Here is a 4,671-nt window from a genome sequence, read left to right as displayed (position 1 = left end):
TTACAATAGTTTAAAATCGTTGTCTTTGAATGAAAAGACAACGGTTTAAAACTGTTATTGTTTAGAGCACTTTTAATAATGCTGCCAGTTACAACGATTTTTGGGACTACGACAATGATTTTTAACCGTTGCCTTTAAGGGTGATAGACAACAACAACGGTTTTAAACCGTTGTCTTTTAAACTCTATCTTTTAATACCAATATATCACATTTCAATATAAATATATAATAAAAGCTCATAATCACAAAAGAAAGAATATTATCTATATCAATGTCATTCAAAATGTTACTTATACAATAATTACAATCATAAAAGAAAAAACATGTCTCATATTCAAATAAAATTTATCCTAATACAAATAAACAAATAAACTCCATTTAAAACTAATGAACAATAACCAAAATACTAAAAACTTGTGATGGTGGTTCATGCCATGTAGGATTGCACTTAATTATTGTCAACCTAAGTCCCATCACAATCTTCAACTTGTAGAATTTCATTAGAATCCTCTTTTTCACTTGCTGATTATTTCATGCCAACTTTTTTCAATATTGTTGATCATTAGTTTCATAATAAATCTAGTCTCCCCCACACCAGCTCCATCAAAAAATCCAATTCTTTCTACCCCTTTGATAAGACACAAGGAGATCAACAACTTATTGATATCAAAAGAAATATACTATTATATATATGAAAAAACTTGTTCTAAAAGAATAATAAATACACATATGTTTTTACAACAGTCCCTAGAATTTAAAAAGGTATTAATTAAGTTGTGAGATGAGTTACTTGAATGCTTGCATGGCTGCACAAGTAAAAGTCAAATTCAGTAGGATGACATATCTTAGAATCGACAACAGTCACTAGAATTTCAAGGATGGAAAGCTCCATTGAGAAAACAAGATTTGAAAAAAAAATATACAAAATAAAATTGTTCTGAAAATGATGCATCCATGCTATCAACTAAACTAACCAGGCAATATGTTTCCACTCTTATCAACAAATCGATGGTCACCGTGATTGTTAGCAAACAGTCTAGTGTGATTACGTTTTTAGACTACCACAAAAGTCACCAGAATTTCAAGAAGGCTTCCTGCCAAATAGAAAGATTAGCCACAAAAAGTTAAACTATATGTTTTTCCTTCACATGGAAAGAGGCTTCTCTTAATTTTCAACCTTGGCGCCACTCAACTTTATCAACCCATTGTTCACGTATTGATGATCTTCCAAACCTGGGTAATAAAAAAAGCATCAATCCTGAGCGCATTCTTCCTTTATATATGTTTAATCAAAACAACATGCAAATGGAAAGAAGATATGGAATGAGCTAAAGTAATTCATCCATTCATACTTTAAAATCAAAATAAATAGTATCAAATTAAGAGAGTAATGCCATATTTCAGAATATTTTATAGGAATTGATTGTTGGATGATGATACTTTTACAAGAAGAATATAGCAATCATTCCATGGAGGGGCAACATCCATGTATCCCACGCCATATAGTTTCGATCAAACATGAGTTGACGATAATATGATTATAAAGAAACTGCAGGACCACTAGAGGTGCATTAAACAGTGATTAAATAATTCATCATTTAATTTACTAACCAAAAAAGCTAGTGATCAGACAGATTAAACTCATATACTGAGAAGAGGATAAAATGGAGGGTTCATAAGAAATTGAGAAGTAACGACTAAAGTTTTCTATTAACGCGGACATCTGATTTTGTTATAGACAAGATTCAGATGTAGAAACACAACAGTGCATTGTGCAATTATAGACAAACTTTCCAGGGTGCCCAGGCTACAAAATTAATTGAGACTGTGTGCACCTGTTGAGACTAGAAACTGATAACCCTTGATCCAAAGCCTCTTTGCAAACATGTGAACCAATGAAACCATTGCCACCCAGTACAAGTAACTGCCATTAGAAGCATATAAATTAGATTAAACAAAAAGAGAAACTAGGAAAAGGTTTACAAATATAATAAAATAAAATAAAACAAAACAAGGAAATGTCACCTTTTCTAACGGTGGAGGTGACTTTCTTATAGTTTCTACTTCCTCCAATTTATGAGGCTCGTCCACATGATTCGACTCAGTTGAAATTGATCTTTCATATCTCAACAGACGAGCAGAGCTGTTTTGATCATTCACAAAAATATGTAAGGAAAGGACACAACTGAAAAAATAATACATTCTGCGCAGAAAAAAATCTTTCTTTGAAAGGTTCCATCATCAGTTTGTAAATAGTGAAGGAAAACGAACCATGTGTCATTTAATCACCACAACACCTTGAACTTTCAGAATCTCACGATCAATATGTACACAACATAAGAACGTAATCAACAACTGTCTACGACCATGCCTTAGCCTAAAAGACTATTTTTTTTCACCATTATCTCGACTCAGGAAGCAATAGAAATAGAAAAAGGAGTACCATTAAACTTGGGGGAAAATACAATCTTTGCCTAAAAGGAAAAAAAAAAATGCAATCTTTGCCTAAAAGACTAATCGAGAAATAAGCAAAGTCCACCCATAATCAGTCTTTGAAAAATTTGGAGCTACCTGAAACAAGACGAAGAGTGTCCCAACCCATAATCACAAATTAGGGGTTGTCGCGAGAAATGCGACGAAGAAATTGTGACGAGGAAAGCGAAAAGAACAGATGGGGTTTCACTACCGATCCACTAGGAACTGCCAAGTTAAGGATGATCTTCTTCTCGCAGTCAAGATTATCATATTCGGAGCTCCTCTCACAACTTTGGCGCTTCGATTTGGAGAGAACCTCGAGGATCACAGCTACAGGAACCATATCAAATATAAAGAGAGATCTTTTCCAGCCATACTTGAGGAATATCAGTGTAACTGTGGATTCATCCAAAGAGGGAACGAAGATGGGTGGTTTGGCAGAGATGTTTAGCAGGATCGACGGAGATGTTCAGCGGTAGAGGGATTCGACATAAAGGGGTTAGACATAGAGGAGTTAGGAGGAGAGATTCATGGAGAAGGTTTCATTGGAGAGGGGTTGGATGGAGATGTAGGTTTCGACAGTGTGAAGAGATCAAATGGGAGAGGGAAAGAAAAAAGCTTTAGGGTTCGAGAAGGCGGGGAAAACACAGCGGCAAAAATATTTCAGGGAGGGAGGGAAAGAAAAACACAGTTGCAAAAAAAAAAATGCACACAGGCAACGATTTCCAAAACTATTGTTGTAGTCCCAAAAATCTATTGTCATAATTCCAAAAAAGTGCACATAGACAACGATTTCCAAACCATTGTTGTAGCCTCCAAAAACCCATTGTCGTAGCCGCAAAAAGCACACATAGACAACATTTTTAAAAACCGTTGTCGTAGCCTCCAAAAATCGTTATCGTAGCTCTAAAAAAACGTACATAGACAACAGTTTATAAAAATCATTATCGTAGCCTCCAAACAACCCCTCAAAGACAACAGTTTTTATTAAAACTGTTATAAAAGAGTAAAAGACAACAGTTTTGGTATAAAACCGTTGTCTTTTAAGTGTTGTTGAATAAGAATTTTCTTGTAGTGACCCACATGCTAATTGATTGGTAAACACAATCGATTATTCCAATCAATTAAGGAACCTTCGTCGTAATCTGGAAATCTCAATCGATTGACCCTTATGCTAATTAATTGGTAAACACTAATTGGTTTGCCCAATCGATTTGAGAACCTTCGTCGCAATCTGGCAATCCTAATCAATTGGCCCTCATGCTAATCGATTAGCCCAATCGATTTGGGAACGTTCATCGCGATCTGACAATCCCAATCGATTGACCCTCATGTTAATCGATTGGTATATACCAATCGATTTGGGAACTCTCTATTCGTGATTTTGGGCATCTTAATCGATTGAACTCGTATGGTAATCGATTAGTGAACACTAATTGATTACAAAATTAATTGGTAACTGAAAAACTTGATTTTTGATCATGATCTTTCAACCCAAAGAACCCTAAAATCGTGTTCTTCGCGAATAATGAGAAAATCTTGATTCATAGGTTAAATCCTAACTTATCCATGTTACATTCAACAGATACATATCAATTTCGCTCATCCATATGGAATTAAATGCAAAAATTGATGTATATATGCAAAATCATTCAAAAATAATCCTTACGCCTTAAAAACTAATAATAAGTTAATCCTTAGTACTGATACAAATTGTTAGAATTATGATACATCAATAATGAACTAAAGAATGCATCTATACCAAGATCTAACTATCATCAATTTCTAAAGCAACATTACAAACTGAAACAATAGTTAACGAAGGGCTGACCTAAATCCATCGTAAAGGACTATTAATTCTTGTCGTTGGAGATCCTACAAACGAGAATGATCTTCTACAGGAGTGGATGGCAGTAATTCATATTCCTTCTCAATGGGAAAGAGAGAAGATCAATGAAGAAGCTCAAACTTGTCCTAATCCATAAGTATCTTCCCTTATATACCAAACTCATCATACAGGGACCATCCACCTTAAAGCTCATCCTACAGGGACCATCTACCTTAAAGCTCATCCATAATTAATAGTCCATTAATATTAATGAATCGGATTATTTGATCTACACATTGAATCCATATCCATTTAATCCAAACTCCCTTTATATGTAATAAAACATTAGATCATTTAATTAGGATTTA

The 4,671-nt window shown here is 34.3% G+C and overlaps 1 long non-coding RNA gene across 1 annotated transcript; it reads right to left on the bottom strand.

Moving 5' to 3' along the window:
• Positions 1-690: 690 nt before the first annotated feature.
• On the bottom strand, positions 691-3,182 carry LOC121981306. The gene is made up of 4 exons (XR_006111795.1): positions 2,572-3,182; positions 2,026-2,143; positions 1,836-1,924; positions 691-1,233 (listed from the first exon to the last, which is right to left on the bottom strand). It is a non-coding gene; the product is annotated as an uncharacterized LOC121981306 (long non-coding RNA).
• Positions 3,183-4,671: the final 1,489 nt, after the last annotated feature.

Source organism: Zingiber officinale, chromosome 5A (assembly GCF_018446385.1).
Source record: "Zingiber officinale cultivar Zhangliang chromosome 5A, Zo_v1.1, whole genome shotgun sequence".
NCBI classification, from domain to species: Eukaryota; Viridiplantae; Streptophyta; class Magnoliopsida; order Zingiberales; family Zingiberaceae; genus Zingiber; species Zingiber officinale.
This window is presented reverse-complemented; position numbering and strand designations above follow the sequence as displayed.